The following is a 7,616-nucleotide window of genomic DNA, read 5'->3' on the forward strand; positions in this document are numbered from 1 at the left end:
GGAACGTCTGTGTTCTGGAGGTGCAGTGTGGCCAACATCTGTGGGAGGAAGCGCACCTTGGTCTCAGCTAAGACCATCGCTGAGGAAAAGCTCTGAGGCCATTGGCATGCACAGCCGAGCGGCTCGTCTCTGTAGCTCCAGTACACTCAATACTGCAATGTTCAGTTCACGGGAAAGATCAGCGCGTGTGGCGTCTTAATCACGATTGTACAACCTTTAGTTATGATTGGTCTGACAGCTGGCCTGACCCCTCAAAGATCAGGTTATTCACGAAGCCATCATGCCTGTGGGTTGTACTACAGTCGTGCTCAGAGGTCGTAGCATACAGCTCAAGGGGTCATACACTGGGTTCCAGATGCGTAAGTCGTGTTCAAGGATTAAGTCTTTAATATATTACATACCAGGCGTAAACCTTCAGTATGAGCGTCGTCTGGTGCGTTGCGAGGTGTGGCAGAGGAGGGACCGGACTGTACCGAACCCTGGACAACGCCAAAGCTACAGGGGTAATGATAATACAACCACCACCAAGTACAACACCTGTGTGTACTGGGGAAGGAATCGAGGCATCAAAAGTAAATTAATTTAGTCTTTTTTTTGTGTTTTTGTTTCTCGCGTTTCGCTCTCACACGATGAGTTGAAGGCGGGATAATATTTCTTTGCTTTTTCGTCTTTTACCTGAGTGTTTGATGGGGTAAAGATGAGGTAGGAAGGAGAGGGTAAAATGTAGACACAAAAGACAGCAGCAGATCAGAATGTTGTCAGATGGTAACGTTTATTGACGTGTGTGAATGTTTTTAATGTCGATGTATTTCTGGTGCTTTATTCATAAATGTCTCTGGTATATTATGGGTGCGCAAGCAGCCTCCCTTCACCCCCATCTGATCCCAGCCACACCCGCCATTAGGTAACCCTGTCCTTCCCATGTTCTCGTAAACCTTCACACCAACGTGTCTTCTACGTCAATACCACCGCCTAGCCTCGCCATCATTACCATACCCGCTATGGAGGCCTTGGTCTCCAGTAAGTCGAAACTGTACGGACGTTCCACAAGGCAGCGTGGTAGCAGGTAACTCAAAGGAGGGAGTAGAGAGCGAACGAGTTCCTCTCGTAAGTTAACATATGACTGGGATACGGCCAAGATGGGGACTCATATAAACACTTGCCGTGTCTACAATGGCATGCAGAGGGCACAACAGGCAGACTCGCGTCTACTGACACCCTGGGAATGCTACTGAGCCACACCTACACTCACACAGGGACCTTATCCAGCCCCAAAGAGTTCAGGACGTAAACAAACCCAAGCCGTATTATTCATGAAGGTTCGTGGCTATGTTTGGCTGTGTTGGGGGATCCTCTGGCTAGGCGAACCTCCACTAAAACCAGGCAGGTCAATTGACCTTGGCTCCAAATCGTGTTCAATCACAACTACACTTCCCTACAACCTCGATCTGTTTTCTCCCTATACGTTCGAAGTCACAATCAGCCACACTCACGACACCACAGGGCCATGTTTAGGTACACTTACACCCCAATACACCCAAAGGCAACTCGCTTATTCACACCATCTCACTAATCCCCGGGGACACCGTTCAGCTACAGGCTCAACATCCAGCCCATGAATACACAAACACGATCCAGGCTTTAGCAGAGACGAAATTAAATTTGGAATCAACTACACCAGTGCAACTGCCTAGCCCGCGTCTTCCTCCTGAGGACGTCTCTACATCTTACTAACTCCTCATCTTCCTGCATTTTACTCTTTGTTCAGTCTTGCTATGTCTTCATCTTTGAAGAACATATTCATTTCACATCTACTGCTTATGCCTACCTCTGTATCTACACCAATGACCTGCATCGCATCTACTGCTTATGCCAACATCTACGTCTACAGCACAGGTCTATATCTCGACCATCCTCATAAATTTCTATTACCTGGGTCTCCACTTGCTTCCTTCTTCTTGCATCTACCCACATAACAATCATCTTGCTGTAACCTCTACCCATGTCCACCTCTCATAACCTCACCTTGCCTCATCTGCACCTCCCTGCACTACTCACACCTCCCTGAACGCACAAGATGAGCCTGACCCGAGTCCTCCCTCCTACACATGAATAACTGTATAGCTGCATAATCATTGCGGAACGTCTCCCTCTCCCTGTATCTCATCAGAACACCTGCATCTTACTGTATCAGTATCTATCGTCCAGCCTCACTGTACGTGGCTCTCTGGTGACCAGAGTCCCACAGTTCGCGAGGTGCCTCTGGGGCTGGGGCTGAAGACGCCCTTGTTTACAGGGGCAGTCCACTGCACTCACCCGCCCCTTAGGCTGGGTGGAGACGGTGCAGCTCGCCGCCTGGTGGGTGACTGGCCTTGGTGATGGGTGGTGGGGTGGGTGGCTGGCCAAGGTAATATTAGGTGGGTGGTGGTTAGCCATGGTGATGGGTGGGTCGTGGCACGGGTGGGTGGCTAAGGTGGCAGTGACGTAATCTCCTGGCGTGTTGCGTCATGGGCGGCCAGGAGAGGCTCCACACCCACCTGGTGAGGCCAGGCACACCGAGGGATGCGGGCACAACCTACGACACATCAACACCACCAAGGCTGATGACAACACGTAAACACGAGCTACTTGGTACACTACACCCGAGTTGTACACACACCAGCGGTACTCCTAACATATGGGCATCATGGCCGGCTGTAACCTTGGTTTAGGCGGCTTATGTTATCTCTCCAGTTTCAAGCAGACACTCACGACCCCACTGTGGGGTATGTCGGTCCTCACCGTCATACTGTGACCACTGGCCAGGTCCAACCATGACACACACACACACACTCGCCCACGTCCGTCGTGTCTCACACACACACACACACACACACACACACACACACACTGGACGCTTCGTCACAAACTCAGTTACGTAACGTTTAATCCAACTTCAGTCTCGAGACATTTCTTAAATGTATCCCAGGGATTTTCTGAGTACAGAAGTTAACTCCGTGGTCCTCACGCAAGGAGGGGGGGGGGGGGATGAAGGAGGAAAACTAGAGAGAAATGAAAGAAGAAATGATACGAGAAGGGGAGCACAACAAAGTCTTCACCGCCTCCTGCCCTTCACTGTTTGCCGACATTGATTGATTTGTGTCGGTAATCCCGGCAGATTTATTGTGCACCCCATGCTCATCCTGTGAGCGGTAGCGCAAACGGATTACTAGGGCCCCTGGTGATGCCTTAAACTGGCCGGGAGAGGGCGGATGCTGCATGTGTGCGGCCCGCACTGGGGCGTGGGGAGGGACACTCTTGACTGATATGGAGCTGCAAGTACATGGGGAGGGCCATTCTCACTGGTCTGGGGTACAAGTGTGTGGGGAGGGCCTCTCTCACTGGTCTGGGAGCTGCAAGAGTGTGGGGCGGGCCACTCTCACTGGTCTGGGGCAGCAAGAGTGTGGGGCGGGCCACTCTCACTGGTCTGGGGCTGCAAGAGTGTGGTGCGGCCACTCTGACTGGTCTGGGGCTGCAAGAGTGTGGGGCGGGCCACTCTGACTGGTCTGGGAGCTGCAAGAGTGTGGGGCGGGCCACTCTCACTGGTCTGGGAGCTGCAAGAGTGTGGGGCGGGCCACTCTCACTGGTCTGGGAGCTGCAAGAGTGTGGGGCGGGCCACTCTCACTGGTCTGGGGCTGCAAGAGTGTGGGGCGGGCCACTCTCACTGGTCTGGGGCTGCAAGAGTGTGGGGCGGGCCACTCTGACTGGTCTGGGAGCTGCAAGAGTGTGGGGCGGGCCACTCTCACTGGTCTGGGAGCTGCAAGAGTGTGGGGCGGGCCACTCTCACTGGTCTGGGGCTGCAAGAGTGTGGGGCAGGCCACTCTCACTGGTCTGGGGCAGCAAGAGTGTGGGGCAGGCCACTCTCACTGGTCTGGGGCAGCAAGAGTGTGGGGCAGGCCACTCTCACTGGTCTGGGGCTGCAAGAGTGTGGGGCGGGCCACTCTCACTGGTCTGGGGCTGCAAGAGTGTGGGGCAGGCCACTCTCACTGGTCTGGGGCAGCAAGTGTGTGGGGCGGGCCACTCTCACTGGTCTGGTCATGTGACAATGACACCATGACGGTGGGTGTCACCCTCACACGTACCTATCGTCGTCTTCCTGATTAACTCAGTCCTAGGGAGCTTCCTACTGTTCCTAGTGTCTCTATGTACTCTACAGTGCTACCTCTCTGGTTCTCTCGGGTTCACACCGGAGTTTGCATGATGAACGCATTGATACCCATGTGGCCCAGACCAGCTAGCTGTCTGTCAGTAACGTGACCGACCGTTGAGCATCTACCTCGGCTGTGAAGCCAGAACCTCACGATAACAGACGTCCACCTCATCCCAGAACGACAGATCAAAGGAGATTACACTACCAACATCTGTGGGGATAGATCACCCTCTGGAACACGTCAGTAGCAGGTGCTGACGTCACGGAGCACACGTCAGTAGCAGGTGCTGACATCACGGAACACACTTCAGTAGCAAGTGCTGACAAAGGCTATTACCACAACTAGTTCTGGCCACCGCCGCCCATCAACCAAACTTTAGCGTGTAATCCTGACGGGGTACTCACGTTCTGGGAACGGAAACAACTAGGAAAAAAAAATATGGGAATGACTGGACCGTTCGAAGTACACTGGAACCTTCGCCACTTCCTAACAGGATATAGAGAAAAAAAAGACACTGGTATGGACCAGCCGGACGCGCACGATGACCAACCCCCCTCCTCCTTATGAGCGGAAGAACTGCTGGCGAGGCGAGTCACTCACCTTGAGGAAGATGGTGCCACCCTTGGTCATAATGGGCTGGACTTTCCCCAGACCATTAAGGGTCAGGTCAAGAACCAGGCCATCATAACTTTACGGGTCGTAGCGTCGTGCTCAAAAGTCAAACCATTGTAGTCCTGAGGGTAAGATGCTATTGGTCGCCACAGATGCCTCCTGCTGCACCTGTGTCTCACACCTGTCAAGACCAAATAGTTCCCCCTCCGCCTCCTCCTCCTCCACACACACACACACACACACACACACACTGACCTGAAGCTCCCAGAGACATTTAACCTCACCTTCCACTTTTTTTATTCCTTACAAGCTCAAAGACACACATAAACACAAGCACGCAAACCGATGAATATACACACGCATGCAAACTGATAAATATACACAAGCACGCAAACCGATAAATATACACAAGTACGCAAACCGATAAATATACACAAGCACGCAAACCGATAAATATACACAAGCACGCAAACCGATAAATATACACAAGCACGCAAACCGATAAATATACACAAGCACGCAAACCGATAAATATACACAAGCACGCAAACCGATAAATATACACAAGCACGCAAACCGATCAGCACAAGCACACACTCTTTTCAACACCATTATTACCATAGCCCTCACCACAGCTGCCTCCCTCACCATCACTGAGGACACTACAGTGACTACCATCATCATCACTTGATATCGTCACTCACTGCCATCACCACCACTGTCACAACCACCATTGTGGTCATCGCTACCATACCTAACGCTGCCAACATCATTACCAGCATCGCTACTGCCATCATAATGAAATTCCCACCATCACTGACACCCTCAGGTTTACGATCAAAATGTACAAGTACTGTACCTCCCTCCACCACCATCTTCACTATCAGCAATTCTATCACTGCCAACACCATCACTGTAAACAATACTACTCCTAACACCATTGCTGCCAACGTATATAAATAACCACGATCATCACTGTGGCCATCATAACTGTCGCACCAAAACTTTTAAAATCTCGTTCCGGCCCATCATACATGTCAGCTACTGACAGCTGCTGCGAGGCTCGAGTTACAACGCAGCAAATTGCCTTTGACATCACCTAATTCAAGATGAGATAACCTACGTTCAGTAACCTAACTTAACCTGACCTCACTCAAGGACAGGCGGCCCCACTCAAACCCAATGACCACCACCCACCACCAGTACTCTGTCCTCCCAAGCTGGTCATCGCGTGCAACCAACCATACAAGAAAAACAACAGAACGAATCATTCATATACATATTTTCCAGCCAAGAGAAATTCCCAACGGTCGATGGTGGTCTTACTGACGTCAGAGCCTAGTGTGTCAAGTGTCCCGTACAGCCCAGCTGTCGACGTCAGGCGCGCGCGGCGGGGCGACCCCAACACTTCCCCACTGGATATGTTTTTTCGTTTCCTTCTTCCAGCGTTGACATCTCACTCGCTCTGGTACTAATTCACCAACACCAATTCCACTCAACGTGAGGGTATATATATATATATATATATATATATATATATATATATATATATATATATATATATATATTTTTTTTTTTTTTATTATACTTTGTCGCTGTCTCCCGCGTTTGCGAGGTAGCGCAAGGAAACAGACGAAAGAAATGGCCCAACCCCCCCCATACACATGTATATACATATGTCCACACACGCAAATATACATACCTACACAGCTTTCCATGGTTTACCCCAGACGCTTCACATGCCTTGATTCAATCCAATGACAGCACGTCAACCCCGGTATACCACATCGCTCCAATTCACTCTATTCCTTGCCCTCCTTTCACCCTCCTGCATGTTCAGGCCCCGATCACACAAAATCTTTTTCACTCCATCTTTCCACCTCCAATTTGGTCTCCCTCTTCTCCTCGTTCCCTCCACCTCCGACACATATATCCTCTTGGTCAATCTTTCCTCACTCATTCTCTCCATGTGCCCAAACCACTTCAAAACACCCTCCTCTGCTCTCTCAACCACGCTCTTTTTATTTCCACACATCTCTCTTACCCTTACGTTACTCACTCGATCAAACCACCTCACACCACACATTGTCCTCAAACATCTCATTTCCAGCACATCCATCCTCCTGCGCACAACTCTATCCATAGCCCACGCCTCGCAACCATACAACATTGTTGGAACCACTATTCCTTCAAACATACCCATTTTTGCTTTCCGAGATAATGCTCTCGACTTCCACACATTCTTCAAGGCTCCCAGAATTTTCGCCCCCTCCCCCACCCTATGATCCCATTCCGCTTCCATGGTTCCATCCGCTGCCAGATCCACTCCCAGATATCTAAAACACTTCACTTCCTCCAGTTTTTCTCCATTCAAACTCACCTCCCAATTTACTTGACCCTCAACCCTACTGTACCTAATAACCTTGCTCTTATTCACATTTACTCTTAACTTTCTTCTTCCACACACTTTACCAAACTCAGTCACCAGCTTCTGCAGTTTCTCACATGAATCAGCCACCAGCGCTGTATCATCAGCGAACAACAACTGACTCACTTCCCAAGCTCTCTCATCCCCAACAACTTCATACTTGCCCCTCTTTCCAAAACTCTTGCATTTACCTCCCTAACAACCCCATCCATAAAGAAATTAAACAACCATGGAGACATCACACACCCCTGCCGCAAACCTACATTCACTGAGAACCAATCACTTTCCTCTCTTCCTACACGTACACATGCCTTACATCCTCGATAAAAACTTTTCACTGCTTCTAACAACTTTCCTCCCACACCATATATTCTTAATACCTTCCA

General features: G+C 50.3%; 1 protein-coding gene across 5 annotated transcripts in view; it reads right to left on the bottom strand.

Annotated features, from left to right (window-relative positions):
- LOC139753396 (uncharacterized) overlaps positions 1–7,616 on the bottom strand; it is a 220,883-nt gene that overhangs the window by 115,202 nt on the left and 98,065 nt on the right. The window lies entirely within an intron of this gene.

The sequence above is a fragment of the Panulirus ornatus genome, chromosome 14 (genome assembly GCF_036320965.1).
Source record: "Panulirus ornatus isolate Po-2019 chromosome 14, ASM3632096v1, whole genome shotgun sequence".
Classification (NCBI taxonomy): Eukaryota; Metazoa; Arthropoda; class Malacostraca; order Decapoda; family Palinuridae; genus Panulirus; species Panulirus ornatus.